Here is a 10158-nt window from a genome sequence, read left to right as displayed (position 1 = left end):
TATAATGATTTTATGTCATTCCTGTCTTGTGTAAGTTAAATTTGTATATGCTCAGAGTCAGACACCTGGAGGTCGTAAACTCGCTCAGTCGGCTGTGTCCACTAGGGAACGTAATATGTTTCCTTTGACGTCAAGCCGCCCTCCCAGAAAGACGGCGGGGTATCTTGAGCCCCAGGTGGTCGTTATGCAATGTGCCGACAGCCTGTCTACCCGAGTTGGACTTGGCGTTTTGTCAAGTGGGTGTCATTTCTTTTGACAGGGCAGATCATAGAAGATGCCAGGTGGCTCGGAGGTTGTAGTCTCTTACCCCCCCCCCCTTTTCCTTGTCTTTACTGACCAATGAGAAATGATGTCAGTTTTGTTAGCTAACTCTTGATTGGTGGCTTTTGACGCCACCCATCCCCATTTACATGATAGCATTTGAGATTTTAAAAGAGAACTGAGAACGACCTCGGAGAGAGAGAACTGAGAACTATCTCGGAGAGAGAGGACGTACTCGTTTTTGTACTTTGTTATCATGGAGACATACTGATGTAGATTGCATTGTACTATTGGTGTGGCCTCCCGGCCTTCGGGCTGGGAGCTGTGTTGCTGAGGAGAAGAGAAGAATAGAAAATAAAGAGAAATGTGAATCGACAGACATGGTTTTCCAGTTTCATGTTGCATCAAGTGACTCGTCGGTCTGTGCCAGTGAACTCTTGTCTATCATTCTCTACATGTGAGTGAGAGTCCATTACGAGAGCAAGTGATGTTCGTTCAGTGCAAGACACTAAAGAGGCACCCACATGGTGTACTCCTGAACTTCGGGGTTTACTTTTACTAGGTGACTACATTCACCCAACTACTACATCAAGAGGCTGCAATCAATTTTTATCCTCTTCCTTCCACCCCCATCACAAATGGCGCTGCGAGCAGGGTCGTGTTTTGCACAGAATGGACTTTTCTTGTGACTCGTTTTCCATCATGGAGTACGGTAAATCTTGCTGGTGCGACCGACACCGGAATCCTGACGTCTGCCTGGAAGATATTCAACCATGGTCAACACAGTCTGCTTCAACCTGTTTTGCATCGGCGATTCCTGTTTGTTTACCCATGTGCTGTTTCCTGATTCCGAAGTGTTACCTACGTTATTTCATCTTAGTGATTATCTCGTAATATCGACGAAGTGTTATTTTGCGGTTGTGTGACCGTGATGGAACTGTGTGGTGCCCATTTGGTGAGTGTGACTATAGCCCTTATTCAACGGACTGTGTATGACGGTGTAGAGAGCCTACAGGACTCAGCCAGTGTATATACTGTACTCGAGTGGCTGTAGCGCGTGCAATCCCATTCTTAGCTAGTGTGACACGTCATATCGGACTTGACGGATACAGACTTGGGCTGGTGACGTTAGCCATGTGGTATTACATAAGACTTTCCTCGGTGTTCGCGGCAGTGAAGTGACGCAAGTGTTGCGTCCACGAAAAGACTCGCAGGTGTGTTTACTGCCGGGTGTTTTGTTGCCGTTTAATTTGTTGATGTTTGATAATGTTCATTTTCATGTATGCTATGCCATGTTTCTTGCATTGGTATGATTGATATTGATTGTTGCGATTATTTGACATGATGCTTTGAGTGGAATGTGTTGGCGGATGTTTGCGCTTATTGAAAGATTTTTTTTTTGGCACAAGCAGATACTACAAATCTGATGGTAATTGCCACCTAGGGTTGAAAGTAATTTAGTGAATACTTGCTGACCTTCAAATAAGGCCCTGTATCATCACTTTCTTAATTGCTCTCTTAAGCGTAAACTAAGTTATGATTTACCTTGTTACCTTTAAATAGGCTTGGTACAGATCATTTGTAATGTTGGATGTCATTGCATTGTGTCAGGTGTATTGTACATGATGTATCATTTTAACAGTGTCAGGTAACTACGTCATTCATTGTGAATCTGTCCATTTTGTAACTGTTACGTTTTTCACCTAAAATACGTCTTAAACACAGCCTTTACCTCCCTCTCTTCTTTAACTCAAGTGGTTTTGATTGATCTAAGTTGTCTTGCATATCGCACTTCATAGACTTTCGTTTGTCCCGCTTTAACTCAACGTCGACCTTAGGTCTTTCCACTGTAGTGACGTCGACCTTATTTCTTATCCGTTGTTTAATCAGCGCGGACGCTGATTGTTAAAAGCTTGGGGGAGATGTAGCCAAGTGCTAAACTGGCTACTAATTCGTTATAATGATTTTATGTCATTCCTGTCTTGTGTAAGTTAAATTTGTATATGCTCAGAGTCAGACACCTGGAGGTCGTAAACTCGCTCAGTCGGCTGTGTCCACTAGGGAACGTAATATGTTTCCTTTGACGTCAAGCCGCCCTCCCAGAAAGACGGCGGGGTATCTTGAGCCCCAGGTGGTCGTTATGCAATGTGCCGACAGCCTGTCTACCCGAGTTGGACTTGGCGTTTTGTCAAGTGGGTGTCATTTCTTTTGACAGGGCAGATCATAGAAGATGCCAGGTGGCTCGGAGGTTGTAGTCTCTTACCCCCCCCCCCTTTTCCTTGTCTTTACTGACCAATGAGAAATGATGTCAGTTTTGTTAGCTAACTCTTGATTGGTGGCTTTTGACGCCACCCATCCCCATTTACATGATAGCATTTGAGATTTTAAAAGAGAACTGAGAACGACCTCGGAGAGAGAGAACTGAGAACTATCTCGGAGAGAGAGGACGTACTCGTTTTTGTACTTTGTTATCATGGAGACATACTGATGTAGATTGCATTGTACTATTGGTGTGGCCTCCCGGCCTTCGGGCTGGGAGCTGTGTTGCTGAGGAGAAGAGAAGAATAGAAAATAAAGAGAAATGTGAATCGACAGACATGGTTTTCCAGTTTCATGTTGCATCAAGTGACTCGTCGGTCTGTGCCAGTGAACTCTTGTCTATCATTCTCTACATGTGAGTGAGAGTCCATTACGAGAGCAAGTGATGTTCGTTCAGTGCAAGACACTAAAGAGGCACCCACATGGTGTACTCCTGAACTTCGGGGTTTACTTTTACTAGGTGACTACATTCACCCAACTACTACATCAAGAGGCTGCAATCAATTTTTATCCTCTTCCTTCCACCCCCATCACACATGAAACATAAAATAAAATTTGATTGATTGATTGGCTGGCTTATCGATCTATGGATTGATAGGTTGATTGATTGAGATATCTATCGTGGGGTTTAGTGTGTGCTTGATAGACTGATTGATTGATTAAATAGATTCAGTTGTTGATTGATTGATTTAGTGATTGGTTGATCTACCTTCAGTTCCTGTGCGTGTTAACCCCAGCTTTGAAGGTTCACACGCCAACAAATATAATCTATATCAGCGTGTAAACATAATGCAAGTTGCGTCAAGCGATATCAAACCATTTAGTCAATCTGTCAGCTAAAAAGATCGACCCTGGAAACCTGTGAAACCTGTAGACGAGTTGCCCAGAGCGGTTCGCCACGGGTCGCTCGCAGTGCGAATGACAAAAAGCCGTTTCTTACAGGAAAGCGCTCGCGAAGCACTCGGCGAGCGGCTTTGGTATATATGCTCGCCCACCGCCCGCCGCGTTATCCAAGATGGCGGCGGTGTTTACACTGCGATGCCGTGTAGCGTGTTTCGATCTTCTCGGCGAGGTTTTCGACGTGACCCGAGGGATCCACCGCTTTTCAAGGTTCAGGGACTACCCCAGCTAAATTTCCCATCATAACTATATTCTCTCTGACGATTTCACTGACCGAATCGTCTACTAGTTTACGAAGTACAACTTTTTCATATCTCGCAGCAATCGTGCTTTCTTCGTCGCCATCGTGAAGCGATTTGCCTCGTTGTGAGCCCGTTGCATAGACCAATCCAGAGCGACTTTTCTCTGAGCGGGCTATTGTGATTCTGAGCAACGCATGGCAGGAAACCTGTGATCAGTCATATCGTCGAGACTACTAAAACCTGGCTAGCCGAACCGTAAACCACGAAGGGTCGAGCTGGTCTCGGCGAAGCAGGCCAGAATACGACCTAATTTGCATAAACCGATTTTCTTTAATTCTGAGCTCATTTTCCGAGTAAGCATAACATATCTGTACATACTTTTTATTCAGGCAAAGATAAGGAATAAAATGTAATCTTTTTAAAAAAAATCTGTTATGGAAATTCGATTTCATGACAACTTTAATTAAAAAAAATAAAAATCCATAATACACTATTTAAACTTCTAAAATAAAATGCTATCCCATTGTCCGGACCGGGTCAAAGATTCTTCGAAGAAAGAAAATCAATTTGCTGTGAAAATGCGGTCGCCATCGTGCCACTTTAAATTACTTTTAAAGGTAGGATACGACGTCATCATAAGCAATGTTCGATAAAATGAAAAACGCGTATGGATGGGGACAACATCTGGAAGAATTCACATGTAAAGTTTCATAGACATCTGTCCATGAGTTTAACGGAAATCGCTATTCACGCACGCCCGCCCACACATACATGTAAACACATACAACCTCACCTCCTTCTCTATTTCTACCGCAATACAATCAGTCAAATATTGACTTAGCGTAGAAAAAGAAAAAGAAAATAATTTCAAAAAACACCTGGAACATCCAGGAAAGCAAACAAATCATTAAACAGAAAGACAGAAAGACGAAAACGCATCTGACCAGACAAAAACACGTTTACGCCTTTGATAGTGATGGTGACATTTTGATTCTGGCTGGGCTGTATCGCTCGAGGGGATCCCAAGGGAGGTCACCAGGAACGGAAGCAGACGATAGACAGCCAGGGCTAATTTGTTCGCGCCTTTGTTCGTGGATGGCACATTTTGTGTGTCTCGTGTACTCAAAGGGAGACACTGCACAACAAAACAAGGGGGCGAGGAAAAAATCCAGGTGGAGTAGTTACGTTTTTGCCCGCTGAATTTTCAAAACGCACTTTCTTCAAGTAGGGAGTCTATTCCATTTCCACGCTTATTGCGGTCTGTTTGTGAAGAGATAAGTCCTTTCTTCTATTTTGCTTTTTCGTTATCTTGAGATTTTCACATAAATACGTTCCAAAATCAAGAATACAAAACCCGAAAGGTTGGTTCAGACCTAATCATTCATTTCTGTATAATAATGTGGAAATCCACACAAGCTTTTACACGCGCTAGGTATAAACCAAGAGGTAAGATGAATGCATCGAATAAAAACCGGTCGATTGCCGATTGGTGACGGCAACCAGTCAAATTCCGATATGTAATGACCAAACAATAGGTTGGTTTTTTTTTATACGAAAACCTGTCTTATACAATCAAAACCTCTTGGATGACCGGTTGACGTTTTCTCTTCCGTTATGCCCCCCCCCCCCCCCCCCACCTTAAAAAACACACACACCACCACCAACAACAAATAAACACAACAACAAAAACTGTTAAATAACGAACATTTCTGATAAGTGCGCACGCTGTAGCATGCGTATGCGACCCCTTCGATGGTTGTTGCGTCAGCGAGTAGGTGTTTTTGTTTCGCCCTGACCATGAATTTTCACATGTTTGCCTAATTGCCTTAGTCAGTTCCTACATATTCTGGGCTTACACGCATCCTTCCTTGTCTGTGCGTGGCTACTGGTAAGAAGAGTCTTCAACGGAAGGATAGACTCGTACATTTTCACGTCCCGTTCCCGTTTTCATCAACTGTTATAAGCCGTTGCTATGGTGAACTTTACAGCTGGATTATGTGTGACATTCCCATCAAGTCCGTGTTGAGTCGTAACCCTGGCAACGGTATATACAGTTGCCCAAAACAGAACCACACAAAGCGTCCAGCTTAATTTTGTCACGGGTTTCAAAAGAAAATCATTACAAGTCCAGACAATACTAATGAGGAGGAACAGACCAAGGGAACAAAAAGAAGACGAAAGAAAAAAGAAGAACCAATTAAGAAAGATGCTCCCCGCCGAGAGTAAAAACAATATTTGAAAAAATAAAAAGTTAGGGTTGATGCAGCCTGCATGCAACTGAGGTCCGAAAAAAAGAAGAAAAAAGAAAAAGAAGATGAAAGTATTTACGGACATCCACATTTCCATGTTGTTGTTGTTGTTGTTGTTGTTGTTGTTGTTGTTGTTGTTGTTGTTGTTGTTGTTGTTGTTGTTGTTGTTGTTTTGATAGTCAAAAACGAGCTCTTTAATATCTGGAGAGAAACACCTCCAGTGTAAACCTGGTATAGTCTGTTCGAGGGACGAATATAGGACGTTTTGAATTTTTTAAAAGTAGATAAAAGATATTTTGGTATGTGTTCAAGAACACAAGTTGTTACGGGCGAGTAGTACTATTTTGTGTTAAAAGCACCTGGTTTCTACCTGTTGTGGTACACGTGAAATTGACCGAAATTGAAAGAAAAATCATCACGCTCTACCTCAATGTCTAATATATTCGTTTGAACTCTCGTGTTTGTATTTTTTTTATTAAATTTAACTGTCACGCTCATGCACAAAACGACACCGGTGGGAAGATACAAGGTAGGCCAACATCGGGGTTCGTCTCAAAAGTAGATTCATTTGATCGGGACTTGATAAAACGTACAGCCCTTGATCTGATGCCCTATAGACCGTACATTTGCTGTTGTCTCAAGGAACGCAGTATTGGGTTGTTACTTTACTTGCAAGCATGCAGCAATGCACGTATGAAACGTCGCAACGCTGTTCATTTCATCAGAACACAATGTGCGGCACTAAAATTAAACTTGGAGAATACATGGAATAGACTAGTTTTCTTGGTAGTTATTGAAGTGACTTATAAAAATGAATGACAAAATTGTGAATATTAATGGACACAGCCGCCATATCGGATTTCTAGGAAACGGTTTTACAGCGACATAATACATCAGAAATGCATGATATTTGGCACAATGATACACATGACTCATATCTACAATCATATAGAACGATGTTTTGACAGAAGACTACAGTTGAATTTAAATTCATTTTTGTAATAAGGATTAATGAATTTCTAACCACATAGGCTATTCATGAATCCTTATTATGAAAATTAATTTAAATTCAACTGTAGTCTATTGTGAAAAAATCGTTCTTTGTGATTGTAGATATGAGTCATGTGTATCTTTGTGCCAAATATTATGCATTTCTGATGTATGGTGTTGCTGTAAAACCGTTTCCTAGGTTTGTTTGCACTTTGAAAGCACCCCCTATTGGCTACTGAGAAGTTCATTGGACAGAATCAGACCGAGGAATACAATTTTACAGAATTGGTGTGAAAAACGTGCTCACGCGGCACACCTGGCTGGCTTAGGAGGTCAGCGTTATGCGTCACTGAGGCTCCTCCGGGGGTTGATATTTACCCATTGTTGGTGACATCGCTGAAAATTTTACCTCGGTACAACAAAAACTATCAATTGACAGTAGTGCTTAACCCTTTTAATACAAGATAGTATACTAATCGTCCTTAACAACTTTTATTCTTAGACACTATGCAAAAGTTGATTGGATTTTTTTTAAACTAATTTAAAACGTCCTCTCCTGTTCACCCGGACAGACTATATCATACACAAGCCCTGAAGTATTCTGTTTATGTACTTATGTGGCTTCTACCGCAAATTCCCAAACGGACGCACTCGGACACAACAAACACCTACCCTCTGACACACGAAGATACAACATGAAGAAAAAAAATCTCCCGCTCACAACAAAATACGTACAGGTTGTCTAATAATTAATGAGAATTAGTATTTCGCTTGTAGAAACTGCACAGACATGTTCCTGGTTTGTAATGAAAGAAGTCTATTTTCTCTATCTTACAAAATCAAATAATATTACTCCGGTCTCGATTTTGATATCACTGTCTTAACAGACCATAGCAGAAGATATCATCACACAGTCAGCCAATGTTAGATATATTGATAATTCTCTGGACATTTTGTATTTACTGTAAAGAAATTACAAAAGTATTTGTCTCAGTTTTGGCTGTTCCATATTCCTCCCTCTGATTATTATTTCTTTTTGTTCACTCTTTTCTTGTACTTTTCAGTATTTCAAAATGTCTTTTCTTTCAAAAAGTCTTTAGTCACTTGCTCAACTAAATTCTGGGATCATTACATTTTCATATATAATTGTTTGTTTTTAAATTTAGGTGTTTTTGTTTTTGAAGTGGGGAAGCAATAAAGAGGTCGTCGATATCAAAACTGATATCGACGGAAATGTCGTCGATATCACTTTTGCACTGAGCTCAGTTTTGCCCAATTGACCAATGGAAATCCACGTAACATATGAAATAGCAATATAACTGTATCTCGTCTTCCGTATTCTCAGTTTAACAATGACTGCATGAGACATCGGGGCTCCACAAATTTGTGCGAAATTCAGTGTCACACCAACTGCAGAAAAGACGGCTTCGCGTAACATTTTTCGATTAATGAATATGTTTTGTTGGTTCCAGTGGTCGAGGACAAACCAAACATTGCAGGGAATGTTATTTTGTTCGTGCTTTTACACTGGGCTTTTCCCGAGAAATGTGCTAACATTTTATTGTAATGACCTATTTTGGCTTATTGGCTTACTGCGCTACCGGGAATCCGGGTTAGTTTCATACATATCGTATCTATCTATATATATATATATATATACGACTTGTGTCTGTCTGTGTGTGTGTGTGTGTGTGTGTGTGTGTGTGTGTGTGTGTGTGTGTGTGTGTGTGTGTGTGTGTGTGTGTTGTGTGTTCGCTATGCCAAGCCAAAGTTCTCGATGGATCTGCTTCAAATTTGGTGGGCATATTCAGGTAGACCCCGGACACAACCTGGTCGATGAGAATTTTCAACACGTGCTCTCAGCGCGCAGCGCTGAACCGATTTTGGTTTTTCTGTTCATCTTCCCAGATCCATTCCCACTAACTCTTCCTTATCTTCTCCAGTGTTTTGCTTTTATGTCCCTTCCTTCGTGTGGCGTCAATCCATATTCCTGTTACTACGTTACTATTTTTAGAATGTCACTGCACTGTCCAGAACGCTTTCCTTGCACCCGTAAGTTGTCCTCACTGTAAAAGTGCAAAGGTCGAATCAATTTATAGCCACGCGAAAAATACACTGTCATCTATCTGTATATATTTATAGATATAGATATACATATTTCTCTGTGTGTGTGTGTGTTTGTGTTTGTGTTTGTGTGTGTGTGTGTGTGTGTGTGTGTGTGTGTGTGTGTGCGTGTGTGGAGGCAACACCTGTGGATTGTACAGTTCTGTTTGTGATGGGGTCTGGCGGCTTTTGTCTGTCTGTATGTTCGGGCCTTTGAGAAGCCATAACAGTTAATATAGGGCTTAGAAATAAGCTCTAAAATTCTCAATCCCGTTAGAGAGGACTTCGCCTTCAAAGGTAATTGTGGTGTTTCGGCACTCGGTTATTTTGACGTCGTCGACAGGGATGGGACTCGACATGATATGTTCAGGAATGGCATTATGGCCACTGAATCATTTTCGTGCTGTTCCCATTCCACCAACCTGGGAGCTTGGACCTAAGCTTGGCGGGTCCATGGTTCGGAACTTTGGGGACAAAGTTCATTCAAAGGGGGTCGAGTGTGACAGGGAGACTACCGTCGCCCTTCACAGCAGACTCTGCAGAATTGTTCGCCTTAGAAGTTGTGGGCTTTTCTTGCATGTACCCGTAAGTTGTCGTCACTGTAAAAGTGCAAAGGTCGAATCTATTTATCGAAAAATCCACTGTCATCTATCTCTATATATTTATACTAGATGAATACCCGCTTCGCCGGGTAGCCGGCTTCGCCGGGAAGAAGTACTTAGAGCCGAACGCCGGCTTCGCCGGGTCCGAACATTGGACCCGCCAAGCTTAGGTCCCTCCCAGATTCGTGGAATGGGAACAGTACGAAAATGATTCAGTGGCCATAATGCCATTCCTGACAATATCGAGTCCCATCCTTGTCGACGAATGTAACCGTGTTAATCACCTTTGGAGGCGAACTCCACTCAAACAGGATTGAGCAATTTAGAGCTTATCTCTAAGCCCTTTTGAACTGTTATGGCTTCTCAAAGGAAGGCCAGTACATACAAATACACAAAAGCCGCCAGACCACATCACAAACAGAACTGAACAATCCACAGGTGTTGCCCACATAGAGAGAGACACACACACACACACACACACACAAACACAGA

Source organism: Littorina saxatilis, linkage group LG5 (assembly GCF_037325665.1).
Source record: "Littorina saxatilis isolate snail1 linkage group LG5, US_GU_Lsax_2.0, whole genome shotgun sequence".
Lineage (NCBI taxonomy): Eukaryota > Metazoa > Mollusca > Gastropoda > Littorinimorpha > Littorinidae > Littorina > Littorina saxatilis.
This window is presented reverse-complemented; position numbering follows the sequence as displayed.